Source organism: Hypanus sabinus, unplaced genomic scaffold (genome assembly GCF_030144855.1).
Source record: "Hypanus sabinus isolate sHypSab1 unplaced genomic scaffold, sHypSab1.hap1 scaffold_782, whole genome shotgun sequence".
Lineage (NCBI taxonomy): Eukaryota > Metazoa > Chordata > Chondrichthyes > Myliobatiformes > Dasyatidae > Hypanus > Hypanus sabinus.
In genome coordinates, this window is record NW_026781633.1 from 163,717 (window position 1) to 170,793 (window position 7,077).

A 7,077-nucleotide genomic window follows, 5' to 3' on the forward strand; every position below is an offset into this window, starting at 1 on the left:
CCGTCCCATCACACACTCCCGGGGTCAGACACAGAGTGAATCTCCATCCACACCGTCCCATCACACACTCCGGTGGTGAGACACAGTGAAGCTCCCTCCACACAACCCTTCCACACTCTCTCGAGGTCTGACACACAGTGAACCTCCGTACAAACCGTCTGATCACACGCTCCCGGGGTCAGACAACCAGAGAAGTTCCCTAAATGTTATCCCATCACACTTGTGGACTCAGACAGGTGAAGTAGCTCCCGCACCATCGTAGCACACTCTACTAGAGTCAGAAACAGTCCAGAACTCCCTCCCTCACCTCCCCTGGTCTCCCCACTCACCAATGCCCAGCACTTCGGCGTTCCAGGAGACTCGAATTGTGTGTGTCTCTCGGAGATGGTGTGTGTGTGTGTGTGTGTGTGTGTGTGTGTGTGTGTTTGTGTCTGTGTGACCGGATGGAGAGCTGCGGGAAGTGGAAGGAAGGGGAGGAGAGAGGAGGCCAGGGAAAGGGTGGTGAGGTTGCAGCCACTGAGGAAGTGGTGGAGAAGCACTCCACTGGCCTGTGCATGCAGAGTTGTGGACAGGCTCAGAACCTGTTGGTGGATTTCAGATGGAAGGGGAGATACAGAGGGAGACGTCAACTCCTCCTCGTACTCCCACAATTGCCTCCGAACACAGAGAGGGAAGAGAGTGGGGCGGCGACGGGCTTGGGGAGGTTTTTAGCTGAAGCAGCGGTTCACGGAGTCGGGTTGTACCGTAGAGAAGGTAGGAGATAACGAAGATGGGGACGTTTTCAGGAGATGGAATGGGTGACGGAGACGGGGTAACTTGCACGGGAGAGCATGGTGTCAGAGGCTGGACTAATGTTGCACAGTCAGTCCATAACGGAGGTGAGGAATAGTGCAAGAGAGGTTGAGGTTGTCAGAGAAGAGGACGGGTTTTTTTAAGGGAGGGAGTTATTCATACCTGGAGGAGTGTTGCCGTGCTGCGGTGAACCTCGTAACTCTGCGTCAGTATCATTGAATAGTGAGTTTCTGTTACGGGGCAGGGCGTGTCCGTTTGTCGGTGTCCCGATGAGGGGCGTATTCGTGTCACGGTGGGGTTTGAGTCGGTGACACCGAAACACTGTGAAGAATCCTTCAGTGTCTCTGTCACGGTGACTGTTGTTAGTCCCGTTCACAGCCTCTGCTCTTAGTGGTGGCTTTTCCTTGTGTTTGTTAATTGATCGTCAAATTCCCTGATGCGCCAAACACCCAGCTCTTCCCCTAGAGGACGATGAGTAACCCGAGATAATTTCTCAGATAAGGACTTGTTCGATCCAGCTCTGTGGGCCGAATGGCCTGTACTGTCCTGCTGGTTTTCTATGTTTATAACAATGAGTTAAAATCTCTCTCTCTGCTCTTTCTACTGAACCGAGAACGTATATCTCAGAAGAGAACAGACACGTCAGCTCATAAATTCGTGACATCCCAATAAATCTAAAGCTCTTCTGGTGACGGGACTTCCGTTTCCCTCAGTTCCCTGCACACCTCCGTGCCTGTTCAAGAGCATTTTAAACGCCCCTGGGAATCTCTCTCCACAACCAGCGCTGGCAATCATAATTCACTCTCTGTGACTACAGAAACTTTCCGAACTCATCAACGCTTGAAATTACGTGCTCTCACCTTAATGAGGGTGCTCTGCGATTAGACATTTCCATCCTAGGGCTATAAATACCTGACGTCTGCTCTATCTGTGTCTCTCGTAATGATAATAACAACTGTCCGCTGTTCCCCCAGACTGCCCCGCTCCAGAGAAAAGAAACAAAAAAAATCCGACGTCTGCTCATAGATTTTGCTCTCTATTCTAAAATATCATGCATCCGAGCGTTGGCGCCTGCCATCAGCTCATCTGCGTTCGTACATTGCTTCCTGTGTTGAAACGCAAGCAGCTCAGAACATGAGTCCCAGCAGAATCAGCCTTTTGCTTTCAGACTTTGTCCCATAAACCACTCCACTACATGCTATGCCTTTCTGGTGTTCATCCCCCTGCAATTCTGGTTTAAACCGCATCACTCCCCATTTTAATGGCAAACCTTCCCGCTGGGATTTCAGTTCCATCCTAGTTCAGGGGTAAAGTCAGAGAATGACTAAAGCCTGAGGAAATGAAGGAGATGCACGCCATGGGGGCGCTGTGGCGGACCTCTAGGCAGGAGTCTCTACCGCCCCCTAGTGACCGTTCAGCAGAAGACAAGCTTTGTTGCGGTCGATTGTAGATTTTGTTAGCATTCATTGTCCCCTGGGACTCATGTAGCTTCATAGATGCATATATCGGAGCCTCTGGGCGCCTGTGTGTGTGTGTGTGTGTGTGTGTGTGTGTGTGTGTGTGTGTGTGTCTATGTACATATAGCAGAAATGTTTTTACAGATATGCCACACGTGTTTCATTTCTCTATATATTATACATATTATGTGAGCTTTGTGCGGTGTGCAGCTGAAGTTGTGTGTTTTGCAGCTTGGTACTGGGTGTAGTCATGGGTGTTCATGTAAGAGGGAATTACAATTACGCTTAAATTGAATGGAAATGAAACCGTCTCGTCAGCAGAGGTCGAATATTCCTTGGAAGAGAGCCCAATGATCCACATATCTGAGCCCCCGTTCCGACCCGAAGTCTTCAGCCCCATGTTAAATTGATTGTTCTTTCTGTTCCTGGCCACGAATGTACATACAGAGCTTTGCAGAACCGCCGCCATCTTCCTACCCATACTACCTGTAAAGAGCACGTACCATCGTTCAGTCAAGAGAACCGCTTTTCTGTTCCCGTAACACACATCCGAGTTCAGAAGTTTCTTCCCTTCCATCATGCCAGGCAGTACGCCGTTCCTTAGCTTTGAATTGTGTGTATGTCTGGAAGATTTTGCGTGTGGTTGTGTTCATATGTAGTGCAGGGAAGAGGTGAGAAGTGGACGCGGAAGTGGGGGGTAAATAGGGCGTGGTGTTGAGAAAGTGGTGTGGAATCAACAACAACGGCCTGTCCACACAGAACAGCAAAAAGTCTTAGAAGCGATTGATCAATATCGGGTGGAGCGGGTGTAACACCAGACGTCATCACTCCTTCATTCCCTCATTTCCATATGAACATGGTTACATGATATGGTTACATTGGAGAGAGCTGAAATGAGGTACACGGCACGGATATCAGCATCTCAGTAAATCTATCCTGGGCCCCCACGTATTCATGCCAACACGAAGGTGTCATGTTCCCTGCTGAAGGGCAAGCACCTAAATTTCTGCACGCCCCTTCCCGGGAGTGTGGTTATCTGGGGTTTTCCCTTTGAGACTGAGAATTCCAGTTATTGCCTGTCAGATTCCTCCATGGAATATCTGCAGTTCAGGGGCTCGGGCAGAGCACTCTGTGCTCAACCGTAAGAGATGCATATCGTGAACTATGGTTTGTGATTTAAACTTTCAATTACATTCCTGCCATCTTGTTTATTTTGAATATTAGCCTGCACCTGGGTTCACCACCACCTATAGCTTCCTCCCTACAGAAGGGATGACAAAGTTAGGAGCGCGTGTAGATTTAGATTCACATTGAATAATCGCTAATTTCTTCGGTTGATCGATGGAAGTATTCTGACTTGTCGCATCGCCGCCTGGTGTGCAGGCTGTAGCGTGTTCTGTACACAGCCGGCTACATCACGGCCGCAACTCTCCCCACCATCTCGGGCATCATCAAGCTGCGACGACTCGAAAAGGCGGCATCCATCACTGACGCATCTCACCGCACGGGGCAATTTCCCTGATCATTACTCCCAGCGGGAAGTGGCACAGGAGCCTGAAATCTGAACGATTCAGGAACACCTTCTTCCCTACGTCAACGCAATGTCGATCTCATGAACCCACCTGTACATTTTCGCTGTATTTATTTATTTACTTACTTATGTACTTATTTGTTTGCTTGTTTATTTATTTATTTACTGTAATTTACATTAACTTTACATATAAGTGCCGAACTGATCTCAGTCGGAGATATAAAAATCGGATCGTTATTCCGGTGGAATACATGCGACACGGACAGACAGGAAAATCGGCAACCCGACCTTCATCAGTCCGGGCACGGACACAGGAGACAGGACGTCATGTTGAAGTTGTACAGGGCGTCGGTGAGGCCGCGCTCGGAGTACGGTTTCCAGTCCTGGTCGCCCTGCTGTTCGAAAGATGGCACTGAGCTGGAAAGGGTTGGAGGGAGATTTACGAGGATATTTCCCGTGCTCGCGGTGTGAACAGGCATGAACAGAGGTGGGGTAAGTCGGGGCATTTTTCCTTGGTTGTAGGGGTGACGATGCAGAGCTACAAAAACGACGGGGTGCACAGATAGGGTGGATGCGCACAGTCCCCAGGGTCGTGGAATCGAGAATCTGAGGGCACAGGAATGTGCTGACAGGCAAGCGAGAGGAGGGAGATCGAGTTGATCAGATAGGGGAGACAGACGTAGGAGGGAGCCGGAAAGGAGAGGGCGAAAGACTGCCGGTGGGCGAATTGGTCATTGCGATTTGTCCCGTGATTAGGCCAGGATTAAATCGGGGGGTATTGCTGGCTCATTTTGCCTGAGGGGCACTTTATCGCATTGGGTCAGACAGGGTAGGAGATATGGAGAGAGAGTGCGATAGAGGGATAGGGGAGTAAAGAAGGGCCGAGGGGCAGATGGGGCATTGTCGGTGGGGTTGAGAGACAGGGGAGATAGCGGGGGTTGTCACATGATTGATAACTCCCGTATTGGATGTCGACAGAGATCCTGGATCTCCTCAGGAATATCCGGGTACACAGATGCAGCCGTCTCGCAGATGAAATGGTGTTCATTACGATTGCAAGGGGATCGCCTACTGGACGATTTACATTCAGTGCAATGGAGGTTCCCAGAGTGTGTCTTGTACAGGACATTAGAGGCCACTTTCCTGTCAAAAAGGGTTAAACAATCTCAACAAAAGCAAAATACATCCAGGAAACCACCACGAGAGTTTTTCACGGACTGTTCCCAATACACCGCTCTCTCACCGCGGCCCCGTGTCAGTCTCCAGACAGTTCCAACTACACCACTCTCTCTCCACAGCCCGGTGACCGTCTCCATACTAATCATACTCTCCCACTCTCTGCTTGGACCCGTGTCAGTCTCCAAACTAGTCCCACTGACCCTCTCCTTTACCAGAAACCTCTGTCAGTCTGCAATCAAAACGCACTGACACAGTCCAACAACACAGAGCCCTGTAAGTCCGAACCTCACCCGTCTTTACATTTTCCAATCCAGTATTTTCTATTTTGATGGCAGACAGCGTTGAAAAAAAAATTCTGTGAAAATAAAATTACAGTATTAATTCTTAGCAGGAGGTGTACTTTGCTTCTTACCCCAGGACTGTGTGATGTGACGGTGTGGAGGAAGATTCTCTCAGTGTCTGACCCCGGGAGTGTGTGATGGGACGGTGTGGAGGGAGATTCACCCTGTGTCTGACCCCGGGAGTGTGTGATGTGACGGTGTGGAGGGAGATTCACTCAGTGTCTGACCCCGGGAGTGTGAGATGGGACGGTGTGGAGGGAGATACACTCTGTGTCTGACGCCGGGGGTGTGTGCTGGGACGGGTCGGTGGGAGATTCAGTAGGTGTCTGACCTCGGGAGTGTGAGATTGCTGTGGATAAATCTCCTCACGGTGTTACACGTACCTTTTCCTCTGTTGTATTTAATTGAAGAAGCCTCGATGTGTAGTTTGAACATTGTTTCGTCGCTCCACGGTAAGATGTTTCAAACGTGGATATGAAATAACACCGATCTTCATTTCTGACCCAATCCTTGTAACAAGTTTGCTCTGGAAATCAGGAAAAATTAACTGTGAATCTCCCTCACAGTGCCAATTCGCCCACTTTAATTCAGACGCTGAATGTCGTCCTTCCACAATCCCATGCTGTACCATCACACACACGAGTGATCAGAGGCAGACCACTCCACAATCCATCAACACACTCTGTCAGTTCAGACACACAGCGAAACTCCCTCAGCATCAATCACAAATTCCCTGGATGAGATAGAAGATTGAAGTCCCTCCACACCATCGCAAACGACCGTGGTCAGGCGCAGACTGAGTTCCCTCCACTGCAGGGCGGAGATCCAAGGTGAGGTTCCCACCACACGTTCCCTTCACGCACTCCCGTGGTCAGACCCTCAGTCAAGCTTCCTCCACACCGAGCCATCACCCACACCAGAGTTCAGACAAAGAGAGGCGCTCGCACCTTACAGTTCCATCACACACTCCCGTATCGGACATACAGTGCAGCCCCATCTAATTTGTCCCAACACCCACACGGGGTCAGACACAGAGTGAATCTTCCTCCACACAGTCCCATCACATACTCCCGGGGTCAGACACAGAGTGAAGCTCCGTCTACACCGTCCCATCACACACTCCCGAGGTCAGACACAGAGTGAATCGCCCACCACACCGTCCCATCACTCACTCCCGGGGTTAGACACAGAGTGAATCTACCTCCACACCGTCCAATCACTCACTCCCGGGTTCAGACACAGAGTGAATCTCCCTCCACACCGTCCCATCACACACTCCGGTGTCAGACACAGAGTGAATCTCCAAACACACCGTCCCATCACTCACTCCCGGGGTCAGACACAGAGTGAATCTCCCTCCACACCGTCCCATCACACACTCCGGTGTCAGACACAGAGTGAATCTCACTCCACACCGACCCATCACGCACTCCCGGGGTCAGACACAGAGTGAATCTCCCTCCACACCGTCCCTTCACTCACTCTCGGGGTCAGACACAGAGTGAATCTCCCTCCACACCGTCCCATCATACACTCCCAGGGTCAGACACAGAGTGAATCTCCCTCTACACCGTCCCATCACACACTCCCGGGGTCAGACACAGAGTGAATCTCCCAACACACCGTTCCATCACTCACTCCCGGGGTCAGACACAGAGTGAATCTCCCTCCACACCGTCCCATCACTCACTCCCGGGGTCAGACACAGAGTGAAACTCCATCCACACAGTCCCATCACACACTCCGGTGTCAGACACAGAGTGAATCTTACTCCACA

General features: G+C 50.6%; 1 long non-coding RNA gene across 1 annotated transcript; it reads right to left on the reverse strand.

Moving 5' to 3' along the window:
- Positions 1 to 4,658: 4,658 nt before the first annotated feature.
- LOC132390134 (uncharacterized) lies at positions 4,659 to 5,820 on the reverse strand. Its single transcript, XR_009510794.1, has 3 exons — positions 5,684 to 5,820; positions 5,250 to 5,314; positions 4,659 to 4,923 (listed from the first exon to the last, which is right to left on the reverse strand). It is a non-coding gene; the product is annotated as an uncharacterized LOC132390134 (long non-coding RNA).
- Between the last annotated feature and the right edge of the window lie 1,257 nt (positions 5,821 to 7,077).